This window comes from Bombina bombina, chromosome 5 (assembly GCF_027579735.1).
Source record: "Bombina bombina isolate aBomBom1 chromosome 5, aBomBom1.pri, whole genome shotgun sequence".
In the NCBI taxonomy this organism is placed as follows: Eukaryota; Metazoa; Chordata; class Amphibia; order Anura; family Bombinatoridae; genus Bombina; species Bombina bombina.
Window position 1 is genome coordinate 355,718,612 of NC_069503.1, and position 22,475 is coordinate 355,741,086.

Below are 22,475 nucleotides of genomic sequence, written 5' to 3' on the forward strand. Positions count from 1 at the left end.
TTGATAAAAAGATGAGAAGAAAACTGGTCTGGGAGGCTGCCAAGAGGCCTACAGCAACATTAAAGGAGCTGCAGGAATATCTGGCAAGTACTGGCTGTGTGGTACATGTGACAACAATCGCCCATATTCTTCATATGTCTGGGCTATAGGGTAGAGTGGCAAGACGGAAGCCTTTTCTTACAAACAAAAAATCCAAGCACGGCTAAATTTTGCAAAAACACATCTGAAGTTTCCTAAAAGCATGTTGCAAAAGGTGTTATGGTCTGATGAAACCAAAGTTGAACTTTTTGGCCATAATTCCAAAATATATGTTTGGCACAAAAACAACACTGCATATCACCAAAAGAACACCATACCCAGCTGGAACTGGGGCCTTAGTCAAGGTAGAGGGAATAATGAACAGTTCCAAATACCAGACAATATTGGCATAAAACCTTCAGGCTTCTGCTAGAAAGCTGAACATGAAGAGGAACTTCATCTTTCAGCATGACAACAACCCAAAGCATACATCCAAATCAACAATGGAATGGAAGGGACCCAGAAATCACTGGGGTATATACTTTTGCAGCCTTAAGAACTCGCTACCAGCTTAAAAATACAGATTTTTATGCCTACTTACAGGTGCGGCACTGGTACAATGAAACCATTAAAGATCCCGCCAGAGAATGCCTACACCCAGGTATTAAAATGGGGCTTGCCTTGTTTAAGGCAGGCAAACATGCTATTAGCTACTGATATATAGGATGGTGCTTCTTGAGATCGTAGAAGCAAATTTAATAGAAATTCACTCAAAATGGAGTAAAGACATTCAAGATCTAGATCCTGATAAAATAAAACATTACATAATCTTGGTGGAACATGCTACCTTATCCGCTTCTTGGCGAGAGTCACATTTCAAAGTTGTGAATCGTTTTCATATAACCCCGGCTAGCCTAAATAGATGGTGTGGGAACTTGCAGTATTTGTGTCCTCGCTGTAGCTCTGCGGATGCCGACCTGGTCCACATGTTTTGGAGATGTGCAAAGATCCAACAATTCTGGCGAAGAATCCAATTTTGGTTGAATAGACTACTCTCCATTCAGTTAGTACTAGAACTGCAACATATCATTTTCCTAATAGATCGGAGCGATCTTGTGGAGTATGTCCCTAATATCGAATTTATTAACACAGTAATTCTGGGAGGGAGGTATTTCATTCTGAAAAATTGGAAATCTACAAGGGCACCAACAATTAACAACTTAACTTTTTTACTGCATTCTCAATTCATATTAGAACAACTTGATAGCTCTAATACTGGAACAATTCAACAAGATAGATTTGAATGTAAGTGGATAGATTTTATTAGAAGATATAGGAATAACACAGCAAGTTACTAAAAATGCCACCTTTTTTTTTTTCTTTTTTTCTTCTTCTTCTCTCCTTTCCCCGGCAGTCCCCCCCCCCCTGCAACCCAACAAGACTGTCCAATAGGATGTATCTAGACATGGTTAGAATCTAAATAGTCTATATCGCATCAGGCTTAATAAACAATGATGCAGAAAGTGTTTGGTAGTAATTTTATGTTAATTAATGTAACATTATATCGCTAGGTTATTTGTGTGGTTTAGCTCCTTTAAAAATCTGTGTTGTAACAGAATGGTGAGGTTCATGTGTCACTGTAGACCAATTGTTAGGATTATTAACATCTTGATGTGTGGACTTCTACTGTCTGAACTCTGTCGACATTTGGTGGTTGTTATGTTAACCTCAAATAAATAAATAAAACAATGGAATGGCTTCGCCAGAAGGAGATTAAAGTTTTGGGATGGCCCAGCCAGAGCCCAGACCTGAATCCAATTCAAAATATGTGGGGTGATCTGAAGAGGGCTGTGCACAGGAGATGCCCTTGCATTCTGACAGATTTAGAGTGTTTTTGCAAAGAAGAGTGGGCAAATCTTGCCAAGTCAAGATGTACCATGCTGAAAAACTCATACCCAAAAAGACTGAGTGCTGTAATAAAATTAAAAGGTGCTTCAATAAAGTATTAGTTTAAGGGTGTTCACACTCATGCAACCATATTATTTTAATTTTTTATTTTTATTTTCCTTTACCTACAAGATTTCAGTTTATTTTTCAATTGAGTTGTACAGTTTATAGGTCACATTAAAGGTGGAAAAAGTTCTGAAATTATTTATCTTTGTCTCGTTTTTTTACATCACAGAAACCTGACATTTTAACAGGGGTGTGTAGACTTTTTATATCCACTATATAAATATGCTTTTACAATTTTTCATCTACTTAACTGCAAAGGGCTCCAATGCACTTATATCTATGTCTCTATATATGTCTGTAAATACATATATGCACATATAAATACATGAATGCATATGTACACATATATAGACATATATATATATATATATATATATATATATATATAAAAATATATATAGACATGTATATATATATATATATATATATGTATCTCAATGTTAAAGGACCACTCAATGCAGTTTCATTGCATAATTAACAAGTGTATTATAAAAGGACAATAATTTAACACCATGAAGCCCATTTATCAAGCTGCTTCAAAACCCTCATCTACAAGGCCCGAAAACTAAAGGAGCAGTTAAACACGGCTCATTCAAATGTGGTACCTGTAGTACATGCAGTTTTATGATTAAAAAGGAAGAAATCTGTGATTGATTCAATAAAAGGCATAAGATCAAATCTTACATCAATTGCCATACAGAGGGTGTTATTTATGCCCTCCAATGTAAATGTGACATGATGTATGTTGGGATGACAACGAGGAAAGTCAGAACAAGACTTCAAGAACATCTGAGGAATATAAAAAATGCTGCTAAAGATGTGCAGGATGGTAAAAATGTGACTTCAGTAGCACGCCATTTTCTAAGCCGTCACAATTCAAAACAATCGGATCTCAAATGTTTTGGTATTGAAAAGAAAGAATTGGGCATAAGAGGCGGAAATTAGGAGAACACTTTACTCCAAGCAGAGAGTAAATGGATTTTTCTACTGAATACTGTTCAACCCTAAGGACTAAATGAATTCAATAATTTTGTTTCTTTCCTATAATCAGTAGGGATTTCGTGTAAATACTCCACTAAAGTTGAGAAAATAATTTTCTCAAATTGAACACTATCAAATTATGTAGACTTAAAAAATGGGCCATTTCAATATCACCTTTAATAATTAGGGGGTGACTATTGAATTACTATATAAAAAATTTTTTTTACAATTAAATCCCTCTTCTCCCTTTCAAGATACTAAATCAATTTCACAAAATTCACACACAACTTAATTCACTTTCCCAATTTTCACATATTATCAATTTTTAAGTAACTATATCTTACAGTTTTTATCCAATTTTTATCTCACTTTAATTCTTTTTTCTTTTCAAATATAAGATTTTTTGAGTTTGACCCCACACACAAGTAGATCTTATCTTATACACACAATCAGCACACACCACATTCACATTTCACATTTTATTGAGGCACTTAATGAATGCACAATTAATCCCTACAAAATTTTTTTGTTAACATCACATTTAATCTAATGGTAGAATTTGTTAATTTTAAAAAAACACAATTTTCACGCAGAATTTTACAAATCCAATTTATTTGTCATTCACACATGAATCCCCAACTTGATAGGGAGATCACAATTCTGGCATAAATGGAGTGACACTCTCAGATTTATTGAAGTAATGCACCAAATCAGAATAGCTGCACACATGATAAAGGTATCACTTTCAAGTTAGTCACAATATATAACATGTGTTAATTATATGTTTCATATTGTTATTCTTTCCCTTTCCTTATTAAATCGTTACACTGTATTTGTTCAAACACACCAATATTGTGAATATTATAGCAACCTATTCAAATCCGACTTACCCTTTGTTTATTTAAAATCCTATTTCTAAATATAAAGGCAATATAGTTTATATGAGGTACATAATAATATCATATTTAACCTCATCACATTAGTAATGAACATACAGCATGGTGTTTACAATAATAACAGTGTAATCAAGGCAGAATAATATTCAAACCTAATCAATGTGCAAAAGTATGGAATTGTATAAAGTTCGTAGAGACATTGAACGATATTAACAAATGATGATTTTCTACTTTCAACCCAAATGAAATGATAAGTCCAATCTGAAAATCATGCCCAATCCTTTGATGGCTAAGAAATAGTTAAATTTTATCAACGTAAACTCATTAATATCCACCTACCAATGACGAATGATCATACCTTACATTGATAGGTCAGATGGCAATGACACGCCTATTTGGGGTGTGACAACAAAGCCTTAAATAGCCGACTATAGTGCGGCGCGTTCACCTTTGAGAAAGCCACGTAACGTGGCGAAACATGTCAGGGACGTTAGGGCAATGGTGAGGAGTCCTAGGAGCTCCTGTGTTTTTAGCAAGCCTTAAGCTTCCGATTCAATTACTGTAGTCCTTGGTTGTACCTATCCAGACTCTACTGATAGCTATTAATGTTCAAATAATAATATACGTCTTGCTAGCTTAGTGCTACTGACAATAGCGTTTTATTCAACTAACCTAGTGTTTGAGAATACCTGAGAGCTTGTCGCTCTTATAGGTAGTTATTAATTACAGCTGTGAGTATACCCAACTTCATGAAAAGCGGTTCGGCTTAAATTGAGAAATATAAAAGTATATTACATATAGAAAGCAGTGGATGTTGGCACACGCTAATGCATAAACAATCTTGTTGATTACCGCCATACAACAGCGCAATTGAGATAGTGTATTATTGCTTAACATACAGACTGTGGGTACGCATGTGTGTATGAACAGAGACACAGCCAACCATCACACAAAAGAGCAAGAAAATAAACACTATACACAGAACCTGCTAGGTAATTGAACAAGTGAATCAAACGCACACGTTTTTCCCCTGAAGTTACGAGTATAACTAATAGATATACAAATTAATATTAGTTATACAATGGGGACAATACTATCCATTGTTTACTATTATTAAATATTTAGCTCCTCACTGAACTTATTGAGTCACAACGTATCCCAAGTATATTATTGACTTATAACAGTATACTGTAACACAGAATCAATATTTACCAGCTGTTCTATCTGTTTATACGTAAGGGGGACGGACCAATAAGAAGCCGAAGTGATAATCCCGGTTACACCATTGGGTCATACTCAGCGGCCATTATACACACTTGTTTATACCTAAAGGAGTCATACCGAAGTGATAAGCCCTGTTACACTTCTGGGCTAAACTTAGCAGTTAGTATACAAACACAGCCGCTTGCCTGTTTTGGCAGTTAACCTTTTATCTAACAAATTAGAATTCCCATTTCCTTATACTCACCACCCGATACTCTCCGATAACCTTGGTGGCAACATAGAGTATATCTCAGTACGTGGTTTGTATCCAATATGAATGATTAGTGGGAACAATTTGAGCTGCTTTGGATATTTAATTTTATAAGCAATATTTCCAATGTGGATACCAAATCAGGTGATACTACAGCATTAGCAATATTACTCAAAATTAAACAAAGCTGTACATAGTCATATGTAATACAAAGGGTAGTCTGGGGGTCTATGACATACATGGACTCATTCTTTATTTAAGTACACAATAATAAGTGAGTCGACTGTATCAAAAAACCTTTTATTTAAAGTTCAGGACTTAACTATATATATACAAAATACGATTTTGAGCTCAACTTATGTGTATGTAACACTACATTCATGTGAACATATATCTTCTTAAGAATCATTGCTACACTGATATTTGTTTTATGAGCATACATATAACAGTAGGCACGGAGCTACTGTAAATGATAAGATTAACATATCAAAAATTAATACTTGACATAGCTTATAATCGGCTTAATTCTGAACCGTAACATTAGTTAATCTTGTGTATATTAATGCATTGGTGAAGTTAGCACAGTGCACTACTTTATTACATAAGGAATTCTTACCTGTTAAATGTGCCAATAACTGGTTTAATAATAACACCTAGAGTATCCATACATCTAATGGAGACCACCTATTGTACAACCCAAGTATTAAATATACAGGTCCTTTGTGGTCACGGTAGTACATCAATATATCACAAAAAGCATAAATCTTTGCTTAGTGATAGATGTTAAAAATACCAGTATTCACTCTATCAATACAACTCAAAGGTATATAATAACAAGGGTTTATGTCCTTGCTTAGAGGTAAAGGTGGAAATACCAGTAGGTACTCTTACAATATAATTCCAACTAAATGATTTAGAGGTATGTACTAACTATTGACTGTTGCAGCATCAGCAGTAGTGCAATTTAGAAGTGACCTATAGTAGCAATTTTTATCAAAGGGACAGTACACTGTAATTTTTTTTTCCATAAATGTATTTTAAATGACTTGTTATACCAACTGCAGAGTATAAAATATTTGAGAAATTGCATTTTCGGGTTTATTTGTGTATCTGAAGTAGCTGATTTTGTGCTTTGAAACCACAGCCTATTACAATGGGTTGAACTTCAGGTAATATCAGATCTCATTATGTTATCACTTTTATGTACACAGACTTGCTTCCTTATCTTATATTTGTCTGGAACACCAACTCAATACATAGAGAGAACAATGGAAAATTATCATTTTATTACTTAACTATCATGCCCCCCCCACTGAGGGTGTAATCTCTTCTGCTGGTTGTGTTTACTTAGGCTTGTCAATAGCGTATGCGCCAGTATCAAAACTTTCAGTATAGGTTGGGAAACCACAAGCTAAATCAGCTATTCCAAATGCTGAAATATGAGTAAAGGAGCTACTTGCAACAAATTTAATACACTCTAGCAGGTAAAAAGGATCATTAGGAATAATTTAAAGATGAGAAAGTTTTTGGGTGAACTGTCCCTTTAACTATCCACGTATATATGCCCAGATTATCTGCAATCTAAACTTCACTAGAGTGTAGCACAAATTTATATGTGTTATTCATTAATACTTAGTGATACATAATGATATCTTGCGATAGATCCCTCCATTACACCAGGGTACTATATTCACCCTCAAGGTACTCAATACAATTTACCCTCAATACAGCTTTGAATTATTTTTTAATTTCTCAACACTAGAGACTTTCAATCAAAGATACTCTATATGTTACACCTGCATATAGTCAATACTTAATAATAGTGTGAATATATATGCCTATTCCACTTATTATAAGCAGGTAATTAGATTGTACCTAAGAGTATCTGTTGAAGAACTTACTGTAAAACGTGACGCCGTCACACTAAGCCAAGCTGACTACAATCGGTACCTAAGTGTGTTTTTAAAGTTTTTCCTCATTTTATCTTTTGACCCCAATAAAAGTTACATTTTAATTTTAAGTTAAGTTTGTGTCTCCTGAATTCTTGGATTTCTCTATTGATTTCATCACATCAATATTATTCAATAGTGACCTGGGAGTGCTTCCAAGTGTATTCTTTTTCTTCTAGTTTAATGCTCCATAACCCTGTCCGTGTGCTCTGAGCAGGCGGACAGGAATCACCACAATTCAACCCGATTGAGTACGATCGGGTTGATTGACACCTCCCTGCTGGTGGCCGATTGGCCGCGAGTCTGCAGGGGGCGGCGTGGCACCAGCAGCTCTTGTGAGCTGCTGGTGCAATGCTGAATACAGAGAGCGTATTGCTCTCCGCATTCAGCGAGGTCTTGTGGACCCGATCCGCACTGTCGGATCAGGTCCGCAAGACCTTTGATACATAGGCCTCCAACTCTAAATTTCAAATAAGCAGTGAATTTTTTTCTGACAATTTTTTTTTCTCTGTCCCCTGTATCATGAGACAAGCGTCAGCCAATCATAGACTAGTATACATATACCCTGTGAGCTTGTGCACATGCTTAGTACGATCTTGTTCCTCAGAATGTGTGAATATAAAAACACTGTGCAAAATGTGATAATGGAAGTAAATTGAAAAGTGTCTTAAAACTGCTGCTCTTTCTGAATCATTAAAGTTTATTTCGACTTGAGTGTCCCTTTAAAGCCCTTTGCCTACCACCTGAGAATTCATATCTTTGAGCCCTTATAACTTTTGTGCAATATTTTTTTGAATTATTGTTATTTTATAGTGTTATTATGAGTGTAACTTTACTTTGTAATGTATTTTCTACGTGTTTTGTGACACTTTTTTTCTGCGAAACAGTTAAAGGGACAGTCTACACCAGAATTTGTATTGTTTAAAAAGATAGATAATCCATTTATTAGCCATTCCCTAGTTTTGCACAACCAACACAGTTATAAAAATACATTTTTTACCTCTGTGATTATCTTGTATCTAAGCCTCTGCAAACTGCCCCTTTATTTCAGTTCTTTTGATAGACATCCATTTTAGCCAATTAGTGCCGACTCCTAGGTAACTTCACGTGCGTGAGCTCTATGTTATCTATATGACACACATGAACTAACACCGTTCTAGTGGTGAAAAACTGTCAAAAGCCCTGAGAGAAGAGGTGGCCTTCAAGGGCATATGAACCTCCTAGGTTTAGCTTTCAACTAAGAATACCAAGAGAACAAAGCACAATTGGTAATAAAAGTATATTGGAAAATTGTTTAAAATTAAATTCTCTATTTGAATCATGAAAGTTTATTTTGGACTAGACTATCCCTTTAACCAGAGCTCTGACGACGCGATAATCATTCTAGCATAAAACACGATTGTACTGAAGCGATTATGTTTCCGTTCAACTCGTAATACGATCGAGAAGCGCAAACACCAGCAATAAACCCATTATTGCTTTGCGCTCCACTCATAATCTGGCCCTTTGGGTTTTATGTCTCTTTAATGCAGTCATAAATGTTAATGAAAACAGACTAGACATTGGCATAGTAAAGGGACATTAAATAAAGGGAGGGGTATGAAATCCCCCAAAAAATCTTTCATGATTCAGATAGAGAATGTCATTTTCAACATCTTTCTAGTTTACTTCTATTATCAAATTTTCTTTGTTTGGTATCTTTTGTTTAAAAAAGCAGGGTCCTAAGTGCAGGAGCATGCACGTGCGTGTCTAGAGCACTATATGGCAGCAATTTTACTATACTCTTATCCATTTGCAAAACCATTAGATGGCAGCACTATTTCCTGCCACGTGCCCCAGACACCTATCTAGGTATCTTATTAAATAACAACAAATAGAATGGAAACAAAGCAAATTTGATAATATAAATGGAATTGTATGGAAAGCACATTTCCCACAGGGACTGTGAACTGGCCGCCCCCAGCTCCAGTACATTTATTTATTTTTTGTAGATTTTGCAGCAGAGTCAATAAAAATTCTATAGATCCTGCTGTATTTGCTCATCGTATGCACACTGTATAAATCACCAGGCTTGGCTAAGCTGATGTCTTGCGCATGCGCAATTTATCAATTGGGCAGAACAATACAACAGAGGTGTACGGGCTAATTCAGGGCATGCAAGCTTAGATGGGAGGAAAAGAGGTGAGCATACAAAATTAATAATGATGCATAGCCTGAAACGTTGCTGTTTGCTTGGATCAAACTCTGCAATAAAGGAGATTATTTTTATATAAGTGCTGTGGAGCTGCATCTTTTTACAGGAAAGGAGGTGTGCACAAACATTATAGTCAAGGTGCAGCTTAGGGGGGTGGGCAGGTGATAGGTCCCTAACGTTTTGGTTCAATTAAGTAAGTGCAATAACATATTTTTGTGACCTATTATTAATAACTTACTCTATTTTAGTTTAAATATTAATTTGTCATCCATATTTGGGCTTGCAATATCTAAAGTTTACTGACCCTTTAATGTCTCTAGGTATTTTTCTCACATAAGAGAGCAATTTATTCGCTCTGATAATTCAAATAGCCTGAAGGTACTTATGTGGAATACAATTACCTTTATGAAGAGGAACTCAGAATGCATGGGAATCTATTACACATGACACACACATTCAGAGTAAGGAATCATTTCCCAAAGGTTACATTTGGCAGCATTCCTATAGTGATCATCTGTATTTACACATGGGAGCTACTCAGCTGTTGCACTGCAGTCTAAGTATCCCAAGTAATATCTATAGCCTCTATCTATCTATCTAGCTATCTAGCATCTATCTATCTATATATCTATCATCTATCTATCTATCTATTATCTATCATCTATCTATCATCTATCTATCATCTATCTATCATCTATCTATTATCTATCATCTATCTATCATCTATCTATCTATCATCTATCTATCTATTTTCTATCATCTATCTATCTATCATCGATCTATCATCTATCTATCATCTATCTAATCTATCTATAATTTATCTATCTATCAATCATCTGTCATCTATCTATCTATAAACAGTATCTACAGTATCTCACATTAGTGAGTACACCCCTCACATTTTTGTAAATATTTTATTATATCTTTTCATGTGACAACACTGAAGAAATGACACTTTGATACAATGTAAAGTAGTGAGTGTACAGCCTGTATAACAGTGTAAATTTGCTCTCCCCTCAAAATAACTCAACACACAGTCATTAATGTATAAACTGTTGGCAACAAAAGTGAGTAAACCCCTAAGTGGAAATGTCCAAATTGAGCCCAATTAGCCATTTACCCTCCCCGGTGTCATGTGACTCGTTAGTGTTACAAGGTCTCAGGTGTGAATGGGGAGCAGGTGTGTTAAATTTGGTGTTATCACTCTCACACTCTCTCATACTTGTCACTGGAAGTTCAACATGGCACCTCATGGCAAATAACTCTCTGAGGAACTGAAAAAAAGAATTGTTGCTCTACATAAAGATGGCCTAGACTATAAGAAGATTGTCAAGACCCTGAAACTGAGCTGCAGCATGGTGGGCAAGACCATACAGAGGTTTCATAGGACAGGTTCCACTCACAACAGGCCTCGCCAGAGTTGACCAAAGAAGTTGAGTGCACATGCTCAGAGTCATATCCAGAGGTTGTCTTTGGGAAATATACGTATGAGTGCTGCCAGCATTGCTGCAGAGGTTGAAGGGGTGGGGGGTCAGCCTGTCAGTGCTAAGACCATACGCTGCACACTGCATCAAATTGGTCTGCATGGCTGTCATCCCAGAAGGAAGCCTCTTCTAAAGATGATACACAAGAAAGCCTGCAAACAGTTTGTTGAAGACAAGCAGACTAAGAACATGGATTACTGGAACCATGTCCTGTTGTCCGATGAGACGAAAATAATCTTATTTGGTTCAGATGGTGTCAAGGGTGTGTGGCGGCAACCAGGTGAGGAGTACAAAGATAAGTGTGTCTTGCCTACAGTCAAGCATGGTGGTGGGAGTGTCATGGTCTGGGCCTGCATGAGTGCTGCCAGCACTCGGGAGCTACAGTTCATTGAGGGAACCATGAATGCCAACATGTACTGTGACATACTGAAGTAGAGCATGATCCCCTCCCTTTGGAGACTGGGCCGCAGGGCAGTATTCCAACATGATAACGACCCCAAACACACCTCCAAGACGACCACTGCCTTGCTAAAGAAGTTGAGGGTAAAGGTGTTGGATTGACCAAGCATGGCTCCAGACCTAAACCCTATTGAGCATCTGTGGGGTATCCTCAAATGGAAGGTGGGGGAGCGCAAGGTCTCTAACATCCAACAGCTCTGTGATGTCGTCATGGAGGAGTGGAAGAGGACTCCAGTAGCCACCTGTGAAGCTCTGGTGAACTCCATGCCCAGGAGGGTTAAGGCAGCGCTGGAAAATAATGGTGGCCACACAAAATATTGACACTTTGGGCCCAATTTGGACATTTCCACTTAGGGGTGTACTCACTTTTGTTGTCAAAGGTTTAGACATTAATGGCTGTGTATTGAGTTATTTTGAAAAGACAGCACATTTACACTGTTATACAGGCTGTACACTCACTACTTTACATTGTAGCAAAGTGTCATTTCTTCAGTGTTGTTACATGAAAAGATATAATAAAATATTTACAAAAATGTGAGGGTACTCACTTTTGAGAGATACTGTATATACCTGTCTGTCTGTCTATCATATTAAGAAATAAAATATATTCACCAGAGTGCTTGCGTATAACTGCAATTGGTTGTATATTTTAAAATGTTATTTAAAAATTAACATAAAATAATAGTAAATGTTAAAGAGCCTAAGCTACCTGCCCTGACCTTTTTATTGCTACCTACCTACTAGTGATAGTGCGCCACAGGCCTTGCATTCTGACCTTATGTTTACCTTTTATCTTAGTACTTTGCACACCTGCTACTGCATAGTTGCTAACATTTAAAAAAAAAATCCAGGGACACATTGCAGCAGAGCAAGCAGGTTACCGGAGTATTGACAAGTTACTGTTCAACTGCTCCGCCCTCTCAGTTCTGCAGTCAAATCACACCCATTTGATAATAATGGCATAATAATATTATACCTACTCCATAATATTGACAGTACCAGTCTCTGGTACACACTCTGGGCATATGGTTATTGATACAACACAGAATCAAAATTAGGCAAATAATATGTGAACCCATTCAATAATAGTAACAATATTCCAGTAGGAGTTAAATATATTTAAATACTACACTATATATACATATATATATAAATACACACGCATTCCATGGACACGAGAAGTAGCAATTTATATGGCTATCTAGCCAGTAGAGGGTTCACTGGCGTAATAGGAGCCACGTGATCGGACACGTAGCAGAATTTTAAGTGCCTAGGGCAACACAAAACCTAAATACGCCACTGGAGGGTTCATAACACAGAAATACAAAAAATACAATATGCAAAACAGACTTTTAAAAATGTTAAAGAATAAAAAGAATTCCTTTACTTTAGAATTTGTACCAGTAAACAGAAAACTGTCTGCATCACTAGTCAAAATGTATTAAAAGGGTTTTATTTAAAGGGACAGTCAACACCCGACACAACATGATTCCATATTTTTAAAACCCAAAAGAATATCTGCCTGCACTGCCTCCCTTCTGTATTACCTATATCCTTGTCCTAGTAATCATTCACGATACATCGTTTAATCTACGCTAAACATGGCTGCCAAACTCCTCCCACTCATCTTTCTTCCCCATCTCTATGCCATTTCAGGCTCGTTCATGTAGGTATTGAAGACGCTCTTCATACGTCATCGCACATGCGCATTTGTAAATAATTCAGATCGGACTTCCAAAATCGGACTTGCAGCAGCTAATTCATGTGTTTGGTGTCAGCAACAATTGTGCAGAATAAAGTTCCGCTTTTTTGGTTCCTATTGCATCGCGCATGCGTGAAACTCCGTGAACGAGCTTGAGGATTCTGACCCAGGATTGAATTATGATTGGCGAATGGCTTGAAAGAGAAGGGAGATATGTAACAGTGGGGGGGAGTTAGTCAGCTATATTTCAAGCAGATTAACGTATGTATTGTTAAGTATTACTTGAAGGATAGAGGTAATTGAGAAACGAGGCGGTGCAGGCGGATCTTCGTTTGGGTTTTAAAAATATGGAATTATGTTGTGTTGGGTGTTGACTGTCCCTTTAAAATAAATAATACATGTGGATATATATTTTATTATTATTATTATTATTATTATTATTATTATTATTATTATTATTATTCTTTATTTATAAAGCACCAACAGATTCAGCATCACTGTCCATGGGTACATAAAAAAAGTACAGTACTATACAATATAAAAGACACCAGACAAAGTTTAAAGAACAAATACAGGAGGAATTGAGGGCCCTGTTCCCATGGTAACTTACAATCTAGATGGGTGGGAGGGTGAGAAACAGGAGGTGGGGACTGCAAAGGTGGGAATGATGTTAGTGTGGAGTTAGCTAAGGGCAGCTATTAGGCAAGTGAAATTAATTTGTTACTGATTTGGAGATAGGCCTCCCTGAACAAAAAGGTCTTTAGGGAGAGTGTAAAGGAGGAACAGTTAGGGGAAAGTCTGATAGCTCGAGGAAGTGTGTTACAGATGGTTGGTGCGGCATGAGAAAAGTCCTGTAGTCTAGCAAGGAGCAGGTCATTGTTGGATCTTAGGGGGCGGGCTGGAGTATATTTGTTGATGAGTGAGGACAGGTAGGGAGGGTTGCGTTGGTAAGGGCTTTGTATGTCAGGGTGAGAATTTTTAATTTAATTCTGCTGTGAATGGGAGCCAGTGAAGGGACTCGCAGAGAGGTGCAGCAGATACAGAGCATCAAGAGAGGTGGATTAGCCTAGCAGAGGCATTTAGGATGGATTGAAGAGAGGAGAGGTGGGACAGAGGGAGGCCAGTTAGTAGGTTATTACAGTAGTCAAGTCAGGAAATTACCAGGTAGTGGATTAGCTGTTTAGTAGTTTCAGCACTCAGAAACAGACAAATTTTGGAGATATTGCATAGGCGGTTGCGACAGGATGAAGAGAGCAATTTGATGTCTGGTATGAAGGACAGATTGGAGACAAGTGTAACTCCTAGGCAGCGGACTTGGGGTGATGGGGAGATAGTGGTGTCACCAACAGTGATTGTAGAGTTAGAAACCGGGGTAGAATTAGAGGGGGGATTAGAAGAAACTCAGGCTTGGACATGTTGATTTTTAGATGGTGAGAGGTGATACAAGAAGAAATGCCAGATAAGCAGACACTGATGTGAGAAAGGACAGAAGGAGAGAGAGCAGGGGTGGATAGGTAGATTTGAGTATCATCAGCATAGAGGTGATAGTTGAAGCCATAGCTACTGATAAGTTTACCTAGTAAGGAAGTATAAATAGAGAAGAGTAGATCACCCAGAACAGAGTCCTTGAGGTACTCCAACAGACAGAGGCAATGGAGAGGAGGAGTCGCCAGCAAAGGAGACAAAAAAGGACCTATTAGAGAGATAAGAGTGGATCCAGGAGAGGGCAGTGTCAGAGAGCCCAAGGGAGCTGAGAGTCCGTAGGAGAAGGGATGGTCAATGGTGTCAAAGGCAGCATCAAGTATTAAGTAGTGGATGTTGTTTATAGCAGAAAGAATATTGTTTGTAACCTTGGTGAGGGCAGTCTCAGTTGCGTGTTGGGGATGGAAGCCAGATTGCAAGGGATCAAGCAATGAGTTGGAGGACAAGAAGTGGGTTAGGCGATCAAAAACTAGTTTTTCTAGGACTTTTAAAGCTAGCAGAAGCAGTGATATGGGGCGGTAGTTTGGGGTCCTGGGAGGGTTTTTTGAGGATGGGGGGGACCTTTGCATGTTTGAAGGAAGATGGGAATGAACCGGTAGTAAGGTATAGGTTAAATATGTGAGTAAGAGCTGGAGTGAGGGTAGAAGACAGAGAAGGTATTAGATATGAAGGGATAGGGTCAAGTGGGCAGGTAGTGAGGTGTGAGGAAGACAATAGGGAACACACTTCATTATCAGTGGTTGGGGGAAGGTGCTGAGAGTGGTGGAGGGGATGACCGGGGGGCGGAGATGGAAGGTTGCAGTCTTGTGTTAGGATATTACTTTGGATGGTAAGTGTTTTGTTGAAAAAGTAGTCTGCCAGGTCTTGAGAACTAAAGGCAGATAAAGGGGGTGGTGCAGGTGGATAGAGGAGAGAGTTGAAAATGGAGAAGAGACGTTTAGGGTTTGAGGAGTGAGTAGGAATAAGAGAGGAGAAGTAGGTTTGCTTGGCTAAGTGAAGGAGTAAGAATAAAGTAAGAATAAATAATGAACATATAGTGAAGGAAATCTGGTTCAGAGCGGGATTTCCTCCAAGCATGTTGAGCAGCACGGGAGCATTTTTGCAGGTAACGTGTTTGCTTAGAGTGCCAGGGTTGGAGCTGACGACGTGGGGTTTTGTGTATTTGGGGAGGAGCAAAAGTGTCAAGTGCAGAGGAGAGAGTATTGTTATAGTGGGTTGTGGCAAGGGCAGGGCAGGATATCGTGGAAGTGTGGGGAGGCATTTTTGAATAAGGTTGGAAAGTTGGAGAAGATCCACAGTGTGCAGATTTCTACAGGGGTGAGGGGGAGAAGTAGGTTTAGCCTGTATATCAAGATTATAGGTGAGCAGATGGTGGTCTGAGATGGGAAATGGTCGACAGGTGACATCAGAGAGAGAGCAGAGGTAGGAGAATACCAGATCAATAGAGTATCCGTCGCAGTGAGTAGGGAATAGGGTGGATTGTGAGAGACAAAAGGAATTTGTGAGTGAGAGAAGCTTAGAGGCAGCAGGGGTAGATGGGTTATCAATGGGGATGTTGAAGTCCCCCAGGATTAGAGCAGGTGTATTTGTAGAGAGAAAGTGAGAAAACCAGGTAGCAAAGTTATGAAGGAATTGGGAGGTTGGTCAAGGGGGGCGATAGATAACTGCCACCCTGAGGGAGAGGGGGGAGAACAGGCAGATGCAGTGGACTTCAAAGGAGGAAAAGGCGAGAGATGGATAAGGATGCAGGTGCTGATAGGAGCAGGAGGGGGAGAGTAAGATACCAACACCGCCACCATGTCTCTCATCTGGCCTAGGTGTGTGGCTAAAGTGGAGACCACCGTACGTGAAAGCAGCGATGGAATCAATGTTAGAAGATGATAACCAGGTTTCAGTAATTGCCAGAAGATTGAAAGCGTTAGAAACAAAGAGGTCATGAACAGTGTAAGTTTGTTACACACAGAGCGTGCATTCCAAAGAGCACAAGAAAAGAGAGGGGATACGCGCTGTGGGTTAATAGAGATAAGATTGTTAGGATTGCATGACCTAGAGTTTTTGCAGTGGGGGACTGAGTAACAGTGTAAATCTTTTACAATTAACAGTCATTAATTCTTCCAAAAGACCATAAAAATAGAAGCAGTCTTGCACTTTTGCAGTAAAGTTATAATGAAACATAAACCATCTCCTAATCAATTATTTTTAACTATCCAGCTCTTATATAGTATCACTTCCCTACACATTACACTATTGCAGGGCTCAGCTGAGCGTTAAAGACACACAGACCTTAAGTGACACAAAACTACCTTAGATCCACTGTCCTACTATCCAGCAGCAATGCTTCCTAAGTTATCCTGGACTCATGGACTAATGACATTCTGAGGGCAGAGGAGCTGGGAAGGAGCTAGGCTTCAGTGTGTCAAATTACTATAAATAGAAGGAGAGACACAGCAAACTCTAAGTGCAGCTGATCTTACTGTGTGATTATGCACACCACCGAACTGGGTGAGCTGTTGGGGCAAATTTATTTTTGCATTAGTCAGTCTGACAGCAATTTTAATATTTTTGCACTGTGTGTAGTAAGTGGTGTATGTTTAAAACTCATGCTAAAATCTGTAAGCTGCAGACAATACAGAGTGCTAAAGTATAAAGAATAATGCCAGACTAAATAATGCAAAGACACAAACAATAAATTATCTACAGTAATAGCCAAGTAATTACCCATCATTTACCAAAAAATAGCAAAGCTCCTTACCTAGTCTGAAGGAACTGTTTGTAAGTGTTTTCTTTTCTGATTTGTGGCAGTTTAAACATTAATCACTCAGAAAAGGTTCCGCAAAGACTCCCTGCCTAGACCTGCTCTGAGTGATCAAGCAAAGTACTAGCTGCACACACAGCCTCACCAGCAGCTCCTCCACATTACCTTGTGTCACACATGCCCCAGCTCAGCTGCAGGCCACCAAATCTCTCTAGAGGGGGCATTTCCAGGGACAAAAAAATCCTGGGACATACAAATAATCCAGGGACTGTCCCTGGAAATCAGGGACTGTTGGTAACTATGCTACTGGTAAGGTTGCCTACTGGAAAATCTGTTGATGGCTATGCTCAATGGTAAGTAGAGACATGCAATGCCCCCAAAAAACTCTACCTATCCAGATATTTCTTCAACAAAGAATAACATGAGAATAAAAGTAAATTGAAAACATCTTTAAAATTGTACTCTTTATTGGAATCATTTATTCACCAATCAGCCAACACAACCCAGGTGCTGAAACAAAGATAGCTGGCTCCTTAGTTTACATTCCTGCTTTTTCAAATAAAGATACCAAGATAACAAAGATAACAAAGATGAATTGATAATAGGAGTAAATTAGAAAGTTGCTTAAAATTCCATGCTCTATCTGAATCATGAAAGGAAAAAAATATGTTCAGTATACCTTTAACGCTTGAGCAGGAGCGTTAAATAGCGCTCCACTTGTAATCTGGCCCAACATTGGAAAACAGGTACAGGCAAGTGTTAACTGTAGCCAAATGGGCAAACAGGTGTAGCAGATGTCATAAGCCCTTCAGGTGCATGTTGAGCAGACAAAAGCTTAGTTCTGGAGTGCCTGCTTCAGGGCTAAGAACTGGAGTGCCCCCTTTGTGGTGAAGTAAGGGAATGCATGCTTCAGGGTCAAGCGAGGTTATACCCGCTTCTGGGTCTTGTAAAGGAATGCCCCCTGCAGGGTCAAGCAAGGGAGTGCCCATTTCAGGCTCAAGCAAGGAAGTGCCTACTTCTGGGCTAAGCAAAGGAGTTGCCGTTTCTGTGCCAAGCAAGGAAGTGTACGCTTCTGGGCCACATGAGGGTGTCATGGTACCAGGGGTACCCTCTTACCTGGGCACAGATGGGGGGCTGTGTCCGCGCAGGTTTGCACATGCAAATTTGCGGGTGCGTGCATGCGCGCATGAGACAGGGTGAGTGTTCTGTGATTACACCCTTGTCTCCCATTGGTGCTCAGGTAACTGCTGCACCTTTGTTACCTGAGCAATAGAGGCGTTCCTGGCCTTTGCAGGGTTTAAAGCCCGGACATCCCTCTCTCTCATTGCTGAGTTATTCTGCTGGCTGATTCACAGAGACTAAGCACTTATCCTATTTCCTCACCTTGTATTCTGGATATTTCTGGATTTTAACCTTTGGCTTTTTTTTTAAGTTGCTTCTTTTCTGCCTGCCCTGACCTTGGATACTCCTGACTTTGATCTTTGCTTCAACCCTTGCCTGTTGTGATGCCTTGGACTTGTTTAATTATTGTTATCTGCCACTGGGTTCGGTTCCTGCTTTGGAAAGTTTCCCTTACCATTACATAATAACTCAGCATTACCAAGAAACCCTCCTCCAGACCAGCGGGGCTGTTACAACCTTTACCTGTGCCAACACATCCATGGAAGGACATCTCCATGGATTTTATAGTCAACCTACCTCCATCCCAAAGACACAATACTATTATGTTGGTTGTAGACCTTCCAAGAAACTGGGATCACAATTCCTAGGTCCTTTCTCCGTGACAAACCAAGTGAAGCCCGCGGCAGTTCGGTTGAGTCTACCTTCCACACTCAAGGTCAACCTCGTGTTCCATGTGTCTTTTCTGAAACCATACCCTAACAACTTGTTTCCTGGTAGGACTGCCACTCCTTCTCCACCTATCCAAGTAGATGGTGTTGAAAAATACGAAGTACAGATCCTGGACTCCAGACGACGTTGTGGCAGGATGGAGTACCTGGTCCACTGGAAGGGGTATGGTCTTGAGGAATGGTCCTGGGTGTCTGTGGATAATCTACATGCCAATGCGAAGGTGAGGACCTTCCATCGGAGACACCCGGACATGCCTTCCCCGGTTCGCATCCAGAGGCTGCTCCTTGGTGAGGGGCTCTGTCGTAGTAGCAGGGGTACCCTCTTACCTGGGCACTGATGGGGGGCTCGGCAGGTGTGGTCGACTGTCATGGCATTCGTGGGTGTCTGCGTGGCTGCACGTGGGTGCGCGCATGCAAATTCGTGGGTGTCCTCACAGGTGTGCACATGGGCGTGTGGCACGACAAACACTTTCCCGGGTTATTGTTCTCTGTCACTGGGTTCCTTTCTTGCTTTGGCAAGTTTCTCTTCCCGTTACAAAGAGATAACAAGGTGCTGAATACAGGTTGCAAGAAGCAGCAGACAGAGGCAGGAGCTGGAGACAGGACAAGCAATAGGCACAGCAGGCAATAAAGTACTGGGGCTGGGAAAACTAAAACATAGCAAGTCAAAGCAAAAGTACTAAAAGGGCCAAATGCAGTTATGTCCAAGATTCAAAGGCAGGCAGTAAGTATCAAGTCCAAAACACAAGCAAGGTCAAAGCAAGGAAACCCAGCACAGAACAAACAGGAACTTGGAACACAACCACAAGAAGTACTTCAATGACAGAGCAAGGAGTAACCAAGGCTTCCGAATGTAATGGAGATTTTGGTGCCGGGAGCGCTGGAATATAAAAAGATTCCAGTTAAACAATGGAGAAAAACCAAACAATAAGAAGATAAGTCTTACTTACAACGGAGGTGTTCAGCAGTGTCCATCAATCTCCCTTAAGGCACTTTATCCGTTTACCGTCCTTGTAGTGTATTGATGTTTCCTTGGCATGTATTCAAACACTTGCGCTTTTTGCAATACCTACAATCCTGGTCTATGGAAGCCTTGTTCCGCTCATTTGGATTTTAACACTTCATTGTATTTGTTTTAAGTTTTATATTTAGTTGTGTGTCACATGGATACTACACTTGTTATTATTGTGTCTGACTATTAATTTTATATTTTCTGCAAAGATTAAATGTTTCTTTTTAATATTGTAACATATTGTTTATAGTTGCTAATTCAGCTACACTTTTGTAGCGCATAGTATTTTCCCCTCTTTTTGAGGGTATTTGTGTTTAATGGTTTTATGTTTACAGAAGTACATTTCATTTCGTTTGTCGGTAATTTCTTCTGCAGAATTCTTTATCTTTTTGTGAAACATTTTAGCCAAGGTCTATGTGTACATTAGTTTGCTAAAATTACATGAAATCACATCATTAGGGCTATTGGGGCATTAAAATCTCTTCAGCAATAAGTCTTTTTCCGGACATTTGCACACAGTTGATAAGGTTGTCTGGGGATTCAATTTCAGATGTTTTACTTCTGTCCCATAGAGCCTGTCCCTAGTTCTTAACCAGTGTAAATTTTCAGAATTTGAAACTGTCTGTCTTGTTATAAATGGAGATTACCCTAGCTAGCCATAGTAATGAAGTAATATAGATTGGATTAAAAACAGGAAGTTAATATTCCCCCCTTTCACAGACACACACACACACTTGTGCACACATACACACATACACACACAACACACCACACAAACACACACACAAACACACACACACTCACACACACATATACACACATACACACAAACACACACACGCAAATACAAACATGCACAAACACACACACACTGACATATACACACAGACATACACATACGCAAACACACACACTCACACACACATAAACGCACAAACACAAAGACATAAACACACACAAACACACACATACACAAACTCACTTACACACACAAACATACACACACTCATGCCACACAAACACACACACATTCACACTTACACAAAGACACTCACACATACCACACACACACATACATTTACACTCACACACAAACACACATAGACACAGACACTCTCACACACACACACAAACACACATACACACACTCTCAAATATACGCACACACATATACACACCAACACACAGACATACATACATGCTCACATACACACACACACACACTCTTATATTATTATTGTCTGTCACAATGTTTCCAATACAGGAATGTGGCATTGCTAAACAAACAATGGTAGTGATGGGTGACTGTGATATGACTCTTTCAGTTAGCCCTGGGTTCTTATGATATTTGCATTGTTGCTGTTTGGATGAGGTAAAGAGATTTGTGGAAAAAAAATATTTGCTACCTTTGTTTAAAGCGATATGAAACCCAATTTTTATTTTTTTGGTTCAGATAGAGCATAAAGTTTCAAACAACTTTCCATTCCAATTTAATGAAAGCAGAGAAAGCAAACAAAGAACTTGTCGGTAGTGATGTCGCGAACCTAAAATTTTCGGTTCGCGAACGGCGGACTCAAACTTCCGGTATTGTTCGCGAACGCGCGAACTGCCATTGAATTCAATAGGCAGGCGAACTTTAAAAACTACAAGGACTCTTTCTGGCCACAATAGTGATGGAAAAGTTGTTTCAAGGGTACTAAAACCTGGACTGTCGCATGCTGGAGGGGGATCCCTGGCAAAACTCCCATGGAAAATTACATAGTTTATGCAGAGTCTGCTTTTAAGCCATAATGGACCTAAATCAACTAACATTCCCAAAGTGGCTGTCTCAAAACATCCCTTACAGAAGATAGATTGCTAGATAGGATAGATAGATATACATAGATTGTTAGATAGAATCGATAGAAGAGAAATAGATAGATTTGTTAGATATATAATTACCCTAATAAAGTCTAATAACTAAAACATGCGTTCTTGGACCCAACTATTTTGTGTTAATTAGTACTTTTCTTAGCACTTTAATCCCTGTCCCCCCCCCCCCCCCTATCGGGGGTGTTCTATATGGCCTGCCTGATTACCCTGAAAAAATATAATAATAAGACATGCGGTCTGGTACCTATTTTAACTAGTTTGTGTTTTAAGTACTACCATTCTTAGCACTTTAATCTCTGTAACTCCCCCTATTTGGTGAGGTCTATACGGCCTG